The sequence below is a fragment of the Pan paniscus genome, chromosome 7, assembly GCF_029289425.2.
Source record: "Pan paniscus chromosome 7, NHGRI_mPanPan1-v2.0_pri, whole genome shotgun sequence".
In the NCBI taxonomy this organism is placed as follows: Eukaryota; Metazoa; Chordata; class Mammalia; order Primates; family Hominidae; genus Pan; species Pan paniscus.
In genome coordinates this window covers 32,034,545-32,054,055 of record NC_073256.2, presented here as the reverse complement: position 1 = coordinate 32,054,055, position 19,511 = coordinate 32,034,545, and the positions used below count along the sequence as shown (strand labels likewise).

The 19,511-nt window shown below is 34.7% G+C and overlaps 1 protein-coding gene and 1 long non-coding RNA gene across 2 annotated transcripts in view; both read left to right on the top strand.

Annotated features, from left to right (window-relative positions):
• Positions 1-7,604: 7,604 nt before the first annotated feature.
• Positions 7,605-19,511, top strand: part of DLC1 (DLC1 Rho GTPase activating protein) — a 527,425-nt gene continuing 515,518 nt past the window's right edge. The window contains exon 1 of the mRNA XM_034965673.3: positions 7,605-7,712. The gene's annotated coding sequence lies outside the window, so the exon portion shown is untranslated. The remainder of the gene's footprint in view (positions 7,713-19,511) is intronic.
• LOC134730870 (uncharacterized) lies at positions 11,932-15,252 on the top strand. The gene is made up of 3 exons (XR_010112865.1): positions 11,932-12,354; positions 12,440-12,579; positions 14,826-15,252. It is a non-coding gene; the product is annotated as an uncharacterized LOC134730870 (long non-coding RNA).

Genomic DNA, 19,511 nt, shown 5'->3' with positions numbered 1-19,511 from the left:
GGGAGAGCATCATGTGAAGATGGGGCAGAGATACTGGTGATGTACCTGAAGCCGAGGAACATGAAAGATTCCCAGCAGAGCAGCAGCAGGTGAGAGAGAGGCCTGGAACCAATTCTCCCTCAGAGACCTCAGAAGGAAGCAACCCTGCTGACACCTTCATGTCAGTCTTCCAGCCTCCAGAACTGTGAGACAATACATTTATATGATTTAAGCCATCCATTTTGTGGTACTTTGTTCCAGCAGCCCTAGTAAACTCACCCAAGTGCTAAGCAGAAAGGTGAGATAATTGGAATTGGCTTTTAAGAAAGATCTAACTATAGCTACTGAGTGGAGAATGGACTTAAGAGGTGAAAAATTAGAGGCGAGGCTATAATAATCAACCTTTACCACATCACTGCTGAGTGCCTGATTTAGCAGAGTAAATCATAGAGGATATGGGGTGGGGGCAGACAAAGAATAGGAGAGAATGAGACAAGACAGATTTAGGAAGGAAAATTAACCCCTTCAGTTTTAGCAGTGACTTACAACTTATAAAATCAATATGAAGGCTGGGCGCGGTGGCTCATGCCTATAATCCCAGCATTTTGGGAGGCCGAGGCGGGCAGATCACGAGGTCACGAGATCGAGAGCAGCTTGACCAACATGGTGAAACCCCGTCTCTAGTAAAAAATACAAAAATTAGCTGGGCATGGTGGCACGTGCCTGTAATCCCAGCTACTCAGGAGGCTGAGGCAGGAGAATTGCTTGAACCCGGGAAGCGGAGGTTGCAGTGAGCCGAGATCATGCCACTGCACTCCAGCCTGGTGACGGAGCGAGACTCCATCTTAAAAAAACAAAAAAAAATCAATATGAAGTAAAGTCCTTGCCGATAAATAGTAAAGGAAGGAGTCTCAGATCCAAAACCTCAAATGGTACTGAGAAAAGTGAATGGAAAGGAAAAAAATGAGCAATTTGGAAACATACTTGAGTTACATGTTATTACATGAATTCCCATGCTGCAGAGTTTTCATGTCAACATATGGTGATTGTCCTCAAGTTTTGTTTTCAAATATTAGGAAATGAAGTATGCAATATTTCCCAATATTGTTGACAATAAAATCCTATTTTTTATTACATGACTCTCTGCAAGAACTAGCATTATAAAGAAGAACAATGCAGAATGAATTATCTACTGAGAGAAGATATGCAATTGAGAGGCCATTTGTGGCCTAAAGAGAGGGCTTTCCAGGAATGCAAAGTAGAAGATTTACCATGTTGGGTTAGAAGTCCATCAGAAAAGAAGACAAGTACAGATAACTTTCACTATAATAAAACAGTGATCTGAAGTCGGAGGAAGAGAATGGGGATAGTGATTGACATTGGTATAGAGATATTAGAGTTATATGCAGAAGTGGAGGACTAAGTTGAATGGGGATTATTTGCTCATTTGTTTTAAAAAGGGAAATACATGTTTGACAACAGGGAAGTGAGATGGAACAGAACCCAGTGCTCAGGTAATTTTAAGTACAGAGAACTTCCTTCTATGTGATAGCGTGATTTATATCAATTTGTTTGAAGTTTACGTTGACAACACTTTCTCCTGGAATTTAGACCTTGTCTCAATATGATGAGTGGGTACTGAGTACTGGTAACTTTTTCAATATTGAGTATTTCACAAGTGCACACCTTAGTTTTGAAAGGTTTCACAGACAAAAGAAAAATAAAAATAGGACTCATATTTCATTTCCTGGTTTTCACCTAATAGACACACACACACACACATTTATTTATTTATTTACCATAAATTATTGTTTGCCACTATCAGATCACAACAATTGCAATGACTATTATGCCTTCATAGGCAACTTAAAGGCATTCCAAGTCTATTTACAAATAATCCTGCACTGATATTTAATAAAACAATTCAGCTACAAGGACAACTGAAAACTACCAAATGCTTTAATAATGTATGATAGAATTTTCTACTTCATTTCTCTTTCTTAATTGTGAAAGAACCAGACCCTATTTTGGAGTTTGTATTACCTATACCACTTACTCACTACTTAAACTGATTTGACTATATTTATCATTTGACGGTTTCTTCCAGGTTTCCCAACAGAACTGAAGATCTTTTGAGGGTGAGCGCATATTTATATCTGTAAATATCATCACCAGTAGCTCCCACTAAACTTGGCAAAGAACAATAAAAATTTATTCCAGAAATGATCATTAAGAGATACCTAAAACCAAAGATTTATGAAGGTTAGGGGATAAATGAATAAAACGGCTCTTTTTGTGAGGAGTTCTTTATCTGATTTAGGGATTTCAAATTTACCAAGCACAAGAGTTACACCAGGACCTTGTTAAAAATGACGATTTCCTATCCTTATCCCAAAAGAACAGTCTAGTAGCGAAAACAGGAAAGCATCACAAGAAATAATCACATGCAATGTAATAAGGGCTTCAAGAGTGGTATGAGCAAAGTTCTAATGAAGCAGAGAAGAGCAATTTATTTCCAGATGATAGGTAGATGTCTTTATTCTTCTGTATTCTCTGTACTGATCTTAGCAGTCAACTACCTTCTATATATGTATTGTAATGATAAAAATAATAACAAACAAAAACAGCAATAGGAAATTGGTAGAGTCGACTATTTCCCTTCTATTACATCCCCTTCATCAGCCAAATTACAAAGTAAAATCTGACAAGAAGTCAGCCAAAAAGTTTTTTTTTTTTTTTTTGAAATATGAGCTTTTATCCACTAATGTTGATAAGCAACCTTGCTCCAAGAGTTGTTCTGGCTCAAAATATTATACGGACACTACAGTTTTTGCTTCAGCTTTATTTCACCTTTGAAATTTATTTATGTGTGTGTAATTTATAAATGTGGAGTTTAAATAATTTAACCAGCCATAATTCTTTTTAGATATGTTAAATATCCAAACACTTCACTGTCCATTGGTCATTTGCTACTGCCTCAAGCCCTCTGAGTACCCTGGTGCAGCTCAGCACCTGCCTGTGACTTCATTTCCCTGTAATCCAACAAATAAAATGAATGCTTGGCAAAGTAAGAAGCTCCAGAACTCTGTGTAAAGGATTATGGCCGACATTCATTCAAACTGGTTATTTCCCCAACTAAACCTGCTGTTAAATATTCTGCTTATATAAGTACGATAAAATATGAGTGGAGGTAGGACAGATGGATGGATGATGAATGAATGGATGGATGGATAAATACAAACACGGAGACAAACAGACTGATCTTGCTAGAATCCTAATAATATGCAACCAAAAACAAATGGGAACCGTTTTCAAACAATTAGGACCTTTGTACTGTTCACTCTTTGATTGAATTACTGTGTTTATAGTTATTTCACTGTACTTGCAGATATATATGTTTACTTTTAAAAAGTCAGCTTAATAAAACATCTGAACATTTCAACCATTCTTAAACTATCCCAATCCTATATATACAACATCCCCTGCATTTGAACATAATAGCTCTCGTATCGCTTCCCATATCTTAAACCTATGACTTCCCAGAACCTTTAAAACTTTTAGAAACTGATAGAGGTCAAAAAGCGGGTGAAGGATATGAACAGACACTTCTCAAAAGAAGACATTTATGCAGCCAACTGTAGGGTCCAGCCCTACGGGGCTTAGCGGGTGTTCTCCCCGTGTGTGGAGACGAGAGATTGTAAGAAATAAAGACACAAGACAAAGGGATAAAGAGAAAACAGCTTGGCCCGGGGGACCACTACCACCAAGACGCGGAGACCGGTAGTAGCCCAGAATGGCTGGGCGCCCTGATATTTATTGCATACAAGACAAGGGGGGCAGGGTAAGGAGGGTGAGTCATCCAAGTGATTGATAAGGTCAAGCAAGTCACGTAATCGTGGGACAGGGGGCCCTTCCCTTTTAGATAGCCGAAGCAGAGAGGGAAGGCGGCATACATCAGCGTTTTCTTCTATGCACTTATAAGAAAGATCAAAGACTTTAAGACTTTCATTATTCCTTCTACCACTATCTACTACGAACTTCAAAGAGGAAACAGGAGTACGGGAGGAACATGAAAGTGGACAAGGAACATGACTATTGAAGCACAGCACCACAAGGAGAGGTTTAGGCCTCCGGATGACTGCGGGCAGGCCTGGATAATATCCAGCCTCGCACAAGAAGTTGGGGAGCCGAGTGTTCCCTGACCCCTCCAAGTAAAGGAGACTCCCTTTCACGGTCTGCTAAGTAACAGGTGCCTTCCCAGACACTGGCATTACCGCTTGACCAAGGAGACCTCAAGCGGCCCTCATACGGGCATGACAGAGGAGTCACCTCTTGCCTTCTAGGTCACTTCTCACAATGTCCCTTCAGCACCTGACCCCTATACTCGCCGGTTATTCCTAGGTTATATTAGTAATGCAACAAAGAGTAATATTAAAATTGATAATTTTCAATGATCATCTCTATATCTAATTTGTATTATGACTATTCTTATTCTATTTTCTTTATTATACTGAAACAGTTTGTGCCTTCAGTCTCTTGCCTCGGCACTTAGGTAATCCTTCGCCCACACCAAATATATGAAAAAAAGCTAATAATCACTGGTCATTAGAGAAACGCAAATCAAAACCACATGGCATACCACCTGATGCCAGTTAGAATGGAGAGTATTAAAAAGTGAGGAAACAATAGATGCTGGTGAGGCTGTGGATAAATAGGAATGCTTTTACACTGTTGGTGGGCGTGTAAATTAGTTCAACCATTGTGGAAGACAGTGTGGTGATTCCTCAAGGACCTAGAACCAGAAATACCATTTGACCCAGCAATCCCATTACTGGGTATATACCCAAAGGATTATAAATCATTCTACTATAAAGACACATGCACATGTATGTTTATTGCAGCACTACTTACAATACCAAAGACTTCGATTCAACCCATCAATGATAGACTGGATAAAGAAAATGTGGCACATATACACCATGGAATACTATGCAGCCATAAAAAATAATGAGTTCATGTCCTTTGCGGGGACATGGATGAAGCTGGAAGCCATCATTCTCAGCAAACTAACACAGGAACAGAAAACCAAATACCGCATGTTCTCACTCATAAGTGGGAGTTGAACAATGAGAACGCATGGACACAGGGAGGGAACATCACACACAGGATCCTGTCGGTGGGTGGGGAACAAGGGGAGGGAGAGTATCAGGACAAATACCTAATGCATGCAGGACTGAAAACCTGGATGACAGGTTGATAGGTGCAGCAAAGTACCATGACAAATGTACACCTATGTAACAAACCTGCACGTTCTGCTCATGTATCCCAGAACTTAAAGTAAAAAACAAACAACAACAACAAAACGATAGACGTCTCAGAAAAATGAGAGTTATGTATTGGTTTAACCATTTTCCATCCCATCACCTGGAAATAAGCATTGGCTTTAATTAGATATGGAATTGAAAAGTGAAGTCTTGCTTTCAACAGAGGCAAATACTTTTTTTTGTGCATGTTATTTCATTAAATTGACACTTCGTTTAAAGTCTTAAGCTTTTAATAGAGATGCAGAAGTTTTGTCGAAATGAATAGGGGGATAAAATTTTATAGTTAAAGAGATATACATTAAGACATATTTTAAGGAAGAAAACAAAGGGTTATTCAGAGTCTTGCAGAAACTTCTAAGAGATTATTTGAGGAAAGAAACCAGTTTTTATGCAGAGTATATTTTCTTATAATAAGGGTAATTAAGCCAATTGAATGGGTATAAATGGAGATCAAGAAAAAAATTGTCCATAGGGTCAATGCACTCTAGGATGGTAATAGACAGTTAATCATGGTGAATGTTAGAGGTCTTCAAGCTTTAGGATTTAAAATTAATTATGCTAATTAATGCAGTCAATAAGCCATTGTTAGAATAGACTGATACTTCTTTTCCATTAGATTGGACTGATAATTCTACTCCATTAGATAGTCTGATACTTCCTTCCATTAGATAGACTAATACTTCTACTCCATTAATAGATACTTCTATCCATTAGTTAGACTGATACTTCTATCCATTAGATAGAGGACACTTCTTTTCCATTAGATTGGACTGATACTTCTTTTCCATTACATTGGACTGATACTTCTTTCCCTCAGATGGACTGTTACTTCAATTTCATTAGATTCTGTTGGTTAGAATAGTCTATAAAATGGGGAAGAAAAGTAAAGCTTAAGCTTAATTAGTCATTAATTTAAAAAATATTTATTGAATACCTATTCATCGCAAAGCCCTGTCCTGGGTGTTAAGGTAAATCAGCAAATAAAGTATCCTTTCTCATGGAGTTTCCATAATATTGGTGAGATAAATAGTAAGCAAATAAACACTTAAATAAATAAATGTTGTAACAACATAAAGCAAAGTAAGGAGAGTGTGGTAAAGAGGACGTCTGTTATTTCTACAGGTAGTCAGTGAAGATCTCACAGTTGAACTGACATTTGAATGGAAATCTAAACACAGACAAATTTACTCCCAAAAGAGTATTTCAGGAGAGTAATCAGCAGGTACCACTTTCTGAGTGAGGCATGCACTGGACAACCTTGAGGAATGGCAGGAGGTCCCATGTACCTGGAGTACAGAGAGTGTGGAGGTAAGAGGAGGGAGGAAAAGTAAGTGTTAATTAAAGTTAGAGAGCTGGGATGAGGGGCCGGCTATGGTAGGGAATTATAATTCTGCATTAGGTTATTAGGGGATTTTTGAGATCACTCTTAGGATGGATCTTACTGGAAGAGTGGAAAAATGACATTAGTTGACTCGTGTTTTCATAGAATCAGCGAGGCTGCCTTATGTAGTAGGGACTACAGGGCAGTGGTGAAAAGGACTGGAGGTTGATTAGGAGGATGAGCTGCAGATCTGTTATGCTACGGCAGCGGTGTTCATAGTGGTGCAAAGTTGTTGTATTCCAGTTATACACTTAACACAGATGGACAGAATTGAGTGAGGAATGTGTCCAAACAAGTAAGGAGAAGTGTTTAGAGGAAAAATATCCTTCTGGAAAATGTATGTTTTAGACAGATAATCAAACAAAACTAACTGATTTGTAATACAGAGATGAGATATACGAGTTTATATACAATTTGGGGGAAAATACAATGCAGGGATAACCATAAGATAAAGAGATGTCTAATAGGTAACACCGTCTGTCCCGCGTTCAAAAAAGTGGCTCCCAAAATAGTGAGCTCCACTCCCATCATCCAGATTTCCAAGGCAGAGGCTCCGTTATCCATCTTCCTTCAGAAGACTCCCCTGTTTCATGAGGTAGGGGACTGAACTGCTTACAGTTAAGCCTTTTTCCGATTTTCATCCCAATCGGGGAAAAAATTAAAAGGCAAAAAATACATTGTGGAAAAACTTCAAAGCAATTAAAGATCAATCTTGTTTTCATGTAATCCTTGTTTCAAAATATTCTTCATACCATAAACCTCAGTGAAATATATGGCAATTCCTTCCCTGAGGCATGAATACACCCACAGCTGATTGTAAACACAAAACTGGGGTCAACAAATGGAGAATGGTTTCATTGTCTGGAATTGCATTCTCTGATTGGAAATAGTCCTTTGGGAATTCATTACTGAGGACAAGTCCCACCCCTTGAAATTGCTGCTGAGCTCACTCATGATTATCAGAAAACACATTGGCAGTGAGTTCATCTGCTCTACTCTGCTTTGGAATAACACATGTGATTAACCAGGTAAAACTCTTTTCCTTCTACTTTATACTTTGTATCATATATAACAATATACTATGTGCATTACTATGTTAGTAGTTTGCATGTTAAAGTCTTTCTAAAAATATTGTCATGTATTTTATTCATGAAATGAAGTTATAGAAGGAAAGAAAAATGTCTGTGACTAAATACACATAAAAGAAGTTGAGATGCTCAGTGTCACTGTCTGACATTGATTGAAACTATATTCATCCAAAAATGTGTAATGCTTTCTTATGGAAATATGACATATTAACAATAATTGATCATTGAAATGCTCTGTCACATAATTTTTTGGAGAGATGATTTCTGCTACATAGTTCAAAGTGAAAATATTTGTTAAATTTAAAGCAGATGATAATGTGTTGGAGTTTTCAATTTTACTTTTGTTTCTACCTCTATTATTTTATTGAATAATTTCAGCATATCATAAGATTATCATTGCACTTTGGAATAATTTTATGTATGTTTACAGTTATGTTGATTAGAAAAAAATATTTTTATATTTTTCTTGTAAGTTTTTTCATAGAGTTTGATCAAAACCTATTAAGTACATCATTTACCTTTTCTGACAATTAGCTAATGTACCAAACAGACTCACGCAGTCCAAGAGAAACATATTACCAAGGTTATATTCTCAAAGGCATAGCTTTTTAAAAATTCAGAGCCGCTTAATCAACAAGGTTACAAATGAAATGATCGGTTGCCTTTGAGGTTGGGAGTTAATTGAATGAACAGATACCATGGCTTTCCTTACAGCAACCTATAACACTAATGGATAAGCTAATTTTTTCTTCCCTAAAGTAATTGCACAGTCATCTTTAATTTAAAATCACTTGCATTTACTCAGTTAGTTGGTTCCTAACAGGGCAAGGGTCTTGAACGTTTATACTGGGGAGATTTAAATTGCCAATATGATGTAGAGAGCGAAGACATTTTAGTAAAAGTAATTAAAATTTAACATGCACCTTTTTTGTTATATTGAATATGTTACCAGAGTTTGCAAGGAAGGTAATAGTGGCACAAAATTAATCTTACAATACCCTAATTTTAATATGATTACATTTCTGTTGATTCAAGGACTTCAGTTTCCATATCAGCTAGGAAATTCTAAATAAAATATTAAAGTAAAAAATCAGTGACTCCCATTAATCAAACTCTGTCTATATCAGTGAATTGTGTGTAAGAATTACCATTTTAATATTACCAAGACTCATAATGAATGATGATGTTAACATAATGAATATTATGTTAGAATATACTCAGAATGAACTGATATTAATCATAGTTAATGATGTCTAACATCATGATGTTAGAAACACTACATAGAAATGGATGACAGTAAAACCCAGCATTATTATTCCGTGTGACTTAAGAGTTTTTTTATTTTAAGAAAAAGATAATATTCTAAACTTTATTAAACAAAACAGCATGTTTGTGAACAATTTATTTATACCTTGATTATTTTTGTCATATCAACAGTTGCGTTATCTAAGTTATTGCCACGTAAAATCCCTAAAGAATTTTATTATCTGACATCTAAAATAAGTTTTCAACCCAGCACAAAGACCTTTCCCTTAAAAATTCAATTATTTTATCACTACATGTTGAAAACCGTCCGATGACAAATAGAAATGTATTATCTGAAGATACTTTCATCTCAATAAACTCTTTTTAAGTAACGTGGAATAAAAACTCTTTTCCTTAAAATCTTCACAGTATTGGAAAATACAAAAAGCCAAAACTCTGGGAAATATGATTTTGAAAAAAATTATGTTGTTTTGTTTTGTTTTAGCAACTGGGGAAAAATTATCTTGTCATAACTTTTTAAGATACATAAAATTCTGAGCATATACAAAAAATGTACAGAGCAGTATAGTGAACTTCTAGGTACTCAGGACTGTTTTGACAATTAACACATAGAGTCATTCTTGTTTCATATACAGCCACTTCAACTTGTCCTAATTTCCATATATTTTGATGTAAACCCTAGACATCATGTCATTTTATTTGTAAATATTTTAGTATTTACAAATCGATATTGTATACATCTCTAAAAGGTAAGTTCTCTTCTTTAAATTACCGGAATGCAATGATCACAGTTTAAAAAATAAATAACATTAATGTCATAAAAATAGTAAGTGGATAACCATCTTATAGTTTCCTATGTGTCTTTTTTGGTATTTATTTAAATCAGCATCCAAATAAGGCCTACACATGGCAGTTGATTGATTCTTTGAGATTCTTTTAGTCTAAAAGTTCTTCTTCTATCTCTTTTCCTTCACACATCATTGAAAATAGCCTAAATTTTTGTCTTATACACTTTTTCTTTCTGGATTTTGCTGATTGCAATACCATGGTATTGTTTAACATGTTCCTCTGATTTCCCTGTTTTTGTAAACTGCTATTTGAGGCTAGAGAATTGCTCAGATTCATGATTTATGTTTGGCTGGGTACTTTATAGCTGGCCTTGTGTTCATCCATCAGGAGGCACTTAGTATGTAGTTGTTTTCCTTTTTATGACGTTGGTAGCCATTGGAGCTCAATGCCATATATTTTAATTGGAAATGTGAAAGCGTAGAATTAATTCTGAAAAATAGTGGACACATTAAAACAACTTATGGAAAAATGACCCAAAATGAAATATAAATATTGCATCTGGGTTATATAGCCAGCAAAATCATCAAAGAAGGGTGTTTTGCTGTTGTTGTTGTTGTTGTTGTTGTTATATATGACTGCATTTTCTAGAATTTGAAATTATATATAGTAAAAATTAATTGTCTCATGTTTTTTAGAAAAGGCACACTCCAGTTGTTCCCCCACCCCTTTCTTCTGTTTTCCTTTTCTGTTGTCGTTGTTGTTTTGTTTTGTTTTTTTTTTGTCTATTATCCTGGCTCTTTACTGGACTCTTTGACAAGTTAGCCAAGTTACCATCTCATATCCCAGCTTCATATTGTAAGTCTAATTACTCTAACAAGTGCTTTCCAATGAATAGTAATGTGATGATAGCAATGATGTTTCCAGAAATCAAAAATAAGGCACATAGTCTGAAAAATCCTTTTTGACCCGTCTCTAACAATCCGGGAACTATGGCTTGCATGCTGAAATACTGGCATTTCTTTAAAAGTTCTATTATTTATGGGACCAAATGGGTAGACTACTTTAAATCACAATTTTCTCAGACAGGGCCCTATACACTGAAGTGTAAGATAGCATGTGTTTACTGGAAGACTGGAATTTGAGCTCAAGAGCTAGTCAGAAATCTGATTATGGAAACTAAAATATCACAGACAAGACCTAGAGAAAAGCTAACTTACTGGTGAGCTGACTGAGCATTATTGTATTACAACTGCTTGACACCGCAGACTGAGTATTATGTTAGAACTGCTTGACACTGCACACCTAAAATAATATTAACGGGGACGAAGGTGTGTCTTTAGGAGGGCTTTATATGACTTTACAAGATTGGATCAAAGTAGATATCCATTTTTAAAAAGTTTATGAGACTCAAAATAAATGAATCTGCATGTGTTAAGAAGTACTGAATAAACAAATAATAAAATATAAACTAAATTGGGAAAATACTCATGATTTGGTAAAACGAATATTACATATAAAATAAGTATATGCCATTTGAAGTAGTAAATGACTGTACATTACCAATAGGCAAATATATACAAATAAATGCCCTGATCAGTTATGCTTATAAATCTACACTTGTATATTTCTGCAAATAAAACTAATGAGAAGGAATTTCACTGTAGATAAGGTTCATGAACATCCCATTGCTTAATGCTAAAAAAAAGATTTACTTTAAATAAAAATTAATTCTTCAAATACTAAGATTTTGAAAGGCATCAAAGTAAAATAAAATCTGTTCCTTAGAAAGAAAATAGTCATGTACAGGACTGCAATGATCTATTTTTACATTGCCACTTTTTCTTTTTTCAACTGCATCTGTACCACATTGTGATTTGGGTGAAGATGACTGCTGGAGAATCGTGCTAGTAACTGACAGAAAATGCAAAATGTCTTTGACGTTGCATTATTTTAAAGTTTCCTTGGACACTCTTCGGTTGTAGCTAATTTTCTGGGGTCCAAATAACACGAATAACCATACATTTCTTTTAATGAAAATAACTAAAATAACAGCCTTACTGAGAAGTTTTAATTACTTCAGGTCCTTATTTCCCCCCAGAAATTCATTAATTGGTTTCCTCTTACTTAAAGTTTTGATCATTGAATTCTATATAGTCCATGCCTTGGGATAATTTATAAGTTAAATAAAAGACTATCTGAGAAACAGGTATGTCTCTTCATAGTGCACTAGCTTAAATCAAGATTCACAAAGAAATAATTGAGAATTACATACTTTGGGGCCCCTTATACTCAGAATTTTTGATACAACTCCTAAAAGAAGGGAACCATGTTTCCTATTGCTTTCTAATGACACAGTTTAGGGTTCTTGAGATACCTCCATTCATGTCAACTTCTCCAACTAACGAAAGAAAGTAGTGCTTCTGATTTCAGGCAAGGCTCATTTGATAATGGTGAAGGTGGTGAAGATGCTAAACCTGAATGATACTGTTCAATAGGTCCACACCTCATACAGACTGATACATATATAGTAAGTTTGAGATTTTTTTTCCCTTCTCAATTATACATTTTAGTTAGTTAACATATAAACATTTTTATGTTTTTTCTTTCTTAAGAATTGCCGTGGCTACTAAAGGACCTTTGCTTTTCCCTATTGAGAATCAACTTGTCCATTCCACACCAATGAGAGGTTTATATATACTTTTGGATAGAGTTGACATCATTACAATATTGAGTTTTCCAATCCATATGCAAGGTATATGTGACCATTTATTTAGACCTTTGTTAATACCTCTCATTGTTTTACAATTTTCTTCATAAATGACTTCTTCAACTTCTGTAGTTTATTTCTAGATATTTAGGTTCTTGGTTTGTTCTTTGTTCATGCCTTCTTCATTGGGATTTGGTAATAAACTTACAAAAGAAATTAGGGCACTCTGTCTTTTTATTCATCTGGAATATTTTAACTAACATAAAAATGTTAGAAAGAACCACTTCATCCTAACATCCATTTTAATGACAAATCATTCATTAAAAATATCCCATAGATATTGATTTGTACAGGTTTTCTTTCTTTATTAAAATAATTTTTAATAATTTATTATTGTTCTATGGCGCATGCATTTTATCCGAATGTACATTATTGACATGAGGCTGGCATAATGATCTTTATAATTCTTTAGTATCTTCTATAATTGTGAATATATTTGCTGTATAAATTCCAAAATCATGTTTTTTTCTTCCCTTTGTCTTATTCACACATGTCAGGGGTATATTTTTATTCTGTGTCTTCCCATATAAGCAGACTTTTTTCCAATCAGAATGCTAGTTTGTTTTATAATTCATAATTTTCAGATTTTATCTTATCAATTTACTTCTGCTACTTCCTTTTGCCTTTTTCTTTGGTACCTTAGTTAAACGTTTAAGTTACAGAAACAATTAATGCCATTATTTTTCTCAGAGTATAACTATAGGTTATTTTTAATTGTATATTACATACACAATTTCATTTTTTGTTTAGAATAATGAAAATATTAGTTTTGACATTTTAACATGCCTCAACAGCCAAAAAAAGTTTTAAATTATTTTTCAGAATTTTAGTTCATTCACGGAATGAGGCATAGTTGGTGTAACAATATGTACTAGGGAGTTGACTTGGAGTTGCTTTGTCACATTCTAAGGCCAATGCATAAATTGATTAATTAAATACTAATTATTAAAGCAAAGTTACAAAAGTAGTAATGCAATAATAGTAAGTATTATATTGAGTTATGTAAGAAAAAATAGTGCATGCAAATGTAAATGTGTTAATCAGCTTATGGATTGAAATAAAACTTTCAAAGGATGGTACCTCTTTTGAGGTAATTTTTCCATATTTTCAAGATCATAAGAGTAATAGATTACTAAAATAGTAGATTATTCTAAAAGGGACATAAAGAATCATTTATCAGTCACTCCTATATCTTATTTAACCAAGAAACTCCGCAAAGTAAATATTTGTTGGCTATGTAAACAACGAAACTGACAAAGCCTCAGCTTTTGTCTAAGTGGTCCCCACAGAGACAGGTAGAGACACCCTTGTTTTATTTCCTCCCCGTCCCAGCCTGCTTGGCACAGGGCAACCCTCGAAATGCCTCTGACTAGCAGCAAGCACTAGATGCTACTCTTACATATTTACAAAAATGAGACAAATTAAGAAAGAGATGATGAAAATTTATTTTTATCTCATTTTATTTTTACACTCTTCAAAAATCTTCTTTATTTTACATTTTAATAATTTTAATTGTTTGTAAAGATTTGTACTATTAATTCAAAATCTCTAGAAAATAAACTTCTCTGCTGGATGAGAAAACTAAAGCCTAGTGGCGTTTACTTAGAAACAGGACAGACCACTACCAGTGGCGGAGCAAAATTAGTAATCAGACTCTTGATACCGATTTTATTTTCTGTGTAAACGTCTTCAATCCCAATAATTTATTCACATCTGCATTCCATAAAGCGGTGACTAAATTTAGTTGTTACATAGATCCCTTATTCTATATATAATACAATTGCAAATATTCCATGTAGCAATTCAAATTAAAAAATAGATCAGCATGTTTCTATAAGTTTGTTTGTTACTCAGTCCTTCTGTGCAGTTATGAAACGTATTTGGAGTAGGGGTTTGCAAGATAGTGAGATATTGACTTTAAATTAAAACATCTTCATTAAATATACACACATTTTCTATATCACAATGTCATCTGTTATTATGGTCAGTGCCTCCCATGTGCGTGCATCCCATAATTCCATTTAAGCATTTATCCTCCATGATATATACACACACACTACAATGTAAAACGCACTATGATCTTTATCTTATTGTGATTATACAAAATAAGACTTGCTAGCTTTAATTTAACTCAAAAGGGTAAAATACCCAGAGTTACTATTATGCTGACAAACATAGCTCAGGAAACGAGATGGTATTTCAGGCTATTTTTTTAATATGCGTTTTAACAGGCTATTAGAACTAACTCAAGTGGCCAAAGTAGCAGTCTGAACAAAGATTAGACGGCAAACTGTCGTAAGAAATGGGAGAAGCAATACGGATCACATCTTCTGAAGGCCTAATCACGTCTTCTGTCATTCTTCTAGCTTCAAAATTGTCCAATGTCAGTTGCAATAAAATGTGAGATATAAGCTGACAAATCTATCCATCTTTCATTTATTTTACAAAATAAGTATGGGCATTCGGATTCTGAATGTTAGTATTATATCAATAAATTTGATAAGAATTTTGGCTCCTAAAGTGCAAATGTAATAGCATTAAATATATGGCCAGTAAAAGTCCAACTGGACGTACTGAGATGAAAAATATGAATTTTCTTGTCCTTGCTGCATTATGTTAAATGAGGAACAGGATGACATCAGAGTGCCAATCTCTCCTTCAAACAAACAAACATTGAAAAAACAAGAGTGTATCTACATCACAAGAACTTCCAGAGTTCTGAAAGCATTCTAATCTACACTCCACAGGCATTTAATAATATAGAACAATTGTATGATTCTGAAATAATTACCTCTATCAAAATTTACATTATTAAGACATTGACTATGACAAGTGTTTTTGCTAAGAAGAATTTCTTGAGCTTCAACTTCTTAGCTCAACCCAGATTTGTGTGAAGTGTTACGTGTGATCATTTTTAGGCCCATAATGCCAGGGTTTTAGATGGAGCCTGGAGGTTCCTAGGAAAATTTATAAAGTGCAGAACTTGCATTTGAAAGACTCCCAAATTTATCTCAATAAGCATATCCATTCTCCTTTCTGCCTCCTTTCTAAGCTCACATGCTCTCATCAAAGCACAAGCACTCTTTAAAAAACTAGTATTGTTACTCTGCTAATTTCTTAAAGAGTTAAAAAACTATCTTTTCCATGAAATCATCAGTTACCTTTAAGAAAGGGCTCTAAGGAATCTGATTTTCAAAATTCATAAACAGGATTGGAAAAGTTCCATAGACCCTCTATGGAAGAACCTAAAATAAAACACTTGAGGCTGAAGGCTGTTTCTTCAAGATGTTTAGAATCACAGGACTGAGGGGCTCTGCCAAGAAAAGCTACTTTTCCCTCCTTAAACTGTCTCCAACCTCGCCAACCTATTAATTCCTTCCAGAAGGCAATATAATAATAAAATGGAAAGCCATTTTTAAAGGTTCCTAAACATCTTTCTATAAAGAACAAAATTTTGTGCTAAGACAGGCACCCAACAATTGACTATAAGATGTGATACCATTGAGATTAATATATTTAGCATGTTAACTCTCTCTACATCACTCTTATCATTTTCATCTCAAAAGAACAAATCCAACTGAAACTTAGTTTAAAACTTATTTAATTCATAGAAATATTTAACTCATCATGTGAAAGTGTAGAAGATATATGTATATATGTTTGTGGGGATTGCATGTATAAAAGGAGGAGATTTCCTAATATTTTATTTTGTATAGATTGCTTTTGTGTGATATATTTAGACATGAAAATTCTGATGTGGTAATGTGCAATTATCATAGGCTGCCTACAAAATTTATTGGAAACATTTTATTTAGGTTGATAACATTTGTGAGTCTACAGGAAAAAATAATGTACTGTTCTATTTAAAGATGTTCTTTAAGATAATGCAATGCAATAAACTCCAGGCAATTTTTGGCATTGTGTTAAAAATACATATTTTCACAATTAGTAATCTTTCTCTATTTGAGAGAATGTTTATGTTTAAATATGTATCTCTAGTAGTTACCAGCGTATCTTTCACCCAGATTTCTTTAACTCAATAAGAGTCGAAACTGTTCAACATATTCAGCATATATTCCTCACTTTTTCCCTTAATCATAAAGACCTCAAGATTAAAGATAAATTTTAACATTTATCTGGTATTTATCTCATTAATGGCTAGAATATTCAAAGCAACACATGTGGGGCACATTGTCAAATTTCTTTTTATTCAAAATTCTGAACACAAAATCACTTTTAAATACTAAAAGATATATAATTTCTGTTTGCATAACTATTATTTCCATCATGCAAAGATGCTATACTCACTGATGTTGGTAAGACAGTTCACACATTTTCATGAAAATGAACACATTCATAATAGCACAGTGGGAAGAATTGTCACCTGACATCTGAAACACTACTGTCTTTCTAAAAAAAATCCTTGTGATTTTTGTTGGAAAAAAAATTAAATGTGCCTTTCATTTGGGAATAGGAGTGAGGGCCATTGCTGCCATTATTTTTAGTAATCTTAATGCTTGTGACTGTAGTAAAACAATAATTATTATAATTTCACAAGTGATCATTGGTCATTACATTCAGATTCTCTGGCGATCTGAAGAGAAAACTGCGGTGTGTGATCCAGGCTATTCCACTTTTTTTTTTTCTCACAACAATTGAAGAAGTCTATACAGAAATATATAGAAATTCACAAGAAAATAGGAATCAAAGATTAAGAATCAATCAATAGTCACATTGAACATCAACTTCCACAATCTCCAAAACCTGAAAGGGATGATGAAATAAATTGTAACTTATACATGCCTTGCATAAAATTAAAAATAAAATAAAAGCACCCTGAAATTAGATCATTTCTTCTAACTTGCTTGAAAAAAACCCTCTGCAACAATCTCCATATTGTAAGTATGGGTATTAAAGGTGTTCAGTTGCTGTCTGTGAAGTAGCCATTCTTTTCTTTCTTTACTTCTCTAATAAATGTGCTTTCACTTTAAAAAAGAAAAAAGGTTTTCAGAATATTGTCTTGAAAAGACAGTAAAGTCAAGAAGTTTAGGAGGAAAAGAAATGTAAAATGCAAAATTAAAATGAGGGTTACAGACGTGAAGGAGAAGACTTACGCAGAAAATCGAAGAACTGATACAAAGCCCAGACTTGTGGTATTGTCTCAGAATGCAGAGGAAGGAAAAGAGACGAAAGTAATGTGGGAGAATCCAATAAAATGAGGATAGATAGTAGTAACAGAAGCAAGGAATTACGTTGCCTCAGAAAAATCAATCTAAACAATGGCCATAGAAACAACATTTACAGAAAACTCTTTTGAACTGATACAGAGCTAAGTAGGCTGCATTGAAAGGTCTGTCAGTGTCTCAGGCAAAATCAGTAAAAAGGCCTATACTTCAGAAGGTCATGAGGTTTTCTGTTTGTTAGAATCAGACAGTCTTATATTTGTTTATTCTTATTCAGGTTTTATTACTATCATATAAAAAGAGGATCTTTTTTCCTTCTTTTGAGACCGGGTCTCGCTCTGTTGCCCAGGCTGGAGTGCAGTTACAAGATCATGATTCACTGCAGCCTCAACTTCCTGGACTCAAGCGATCCTCCCACCTCAGGACCCCTGAGTAGCTAGGACCACAGGCATGAACCACCATGTCCAGCTAACTTTTTATTTTTTTGTAGAGACAGGGTCTCACTAAGTTGCCCAGGCTGGTCTTGAGAGGATCTTTGCATTAGCAGTTTCTTTCCATTTTCTTGGCCTGTGCTTTATCACAGTATTCTAATTTTACCTTGGTGTTCAACAATACAGCCAGCATGAGAACACCCACATAGATGAAATCTTTGCCCACACCACCTCAAGGATGTGCGAAATTGATTTCCTAATTTCCTGATTAATTTTCATTGTTTCACTTCTGAGTATAACTAATAACTGTATGTCTTTCCTCTTCAAAAGAAGTTTTCAAATAAGGTTGTTTCCATAGTAACCCACTTTTAGGTACCAATTCTGTATGAATCGGGCGGGGTTCCATTGCACTCTAATAATGAACAATCTCTTAAGCTAAGTGACTCAATAAGACAAAGATTCCTTTGTTATTCAAGGAGCACATCTCTTCACTGTTTCACATTAGCCTGTCTTTGGCATCCAGGTTACCTAGAACTGGCAGGTTGCTGAGTCAGAGTTGGTGAAGCGTGAATGGAATCTTAGGATTTCATCTAGAAGTAACACATATAACGTCCACTCAACATTTCACCGATCAGTGCAAATTGAATGGTTACACTCAGCTTCTGGGGAGCAAAGAATTGCAATCCTACTTTGTGCCCAGAAGAACTGGAAATATTTGCTGGACAAAACCAATGGCTACCACATATTCCCAGTAGAACCGAAGCAGTTAATTTCTCTGATACTTCCAAAATTGCTATGCTGATAAAGAAAGCAAAGGATCCAGGCATTTGGAATTAGGGATGCTAGATTTCTTCTCCACAACACCTCTTGGCCTGCTGCTAATAAAATGGGTGATGGCTCTTATTAAAATTATCAGCTGGAACATAGATTGGGTGGGGTGAGGTGAGGAGTACTGCAGTGTAACTTCAGAAGAAATTTGAACAGCCTTGCTACTTCAGACTAGAATATCTTATTCATACGCCAAAGCTAAATTCCTTAAACAGAAACCAGAGAAATTGCACTTATGCTTGGAAATATTTGGAAGAAAAAAGGAAAGAGGGACATAAGGGTGTGACCCTGTTTGAAGAGCATGACTCAGTAAGATTTCTGGGATTAATTATAAGTAATAGAATCAAATAGAATAATTGGGACGCTAACATGGCAAAATGTGTCTAACAGAGATAAATCATTGCTTAGCCACAAAACAAAACAAAACAAAATCCTAGGGCTTTATAAACTGCACCAGAAAGAAACTGTTGGCTTG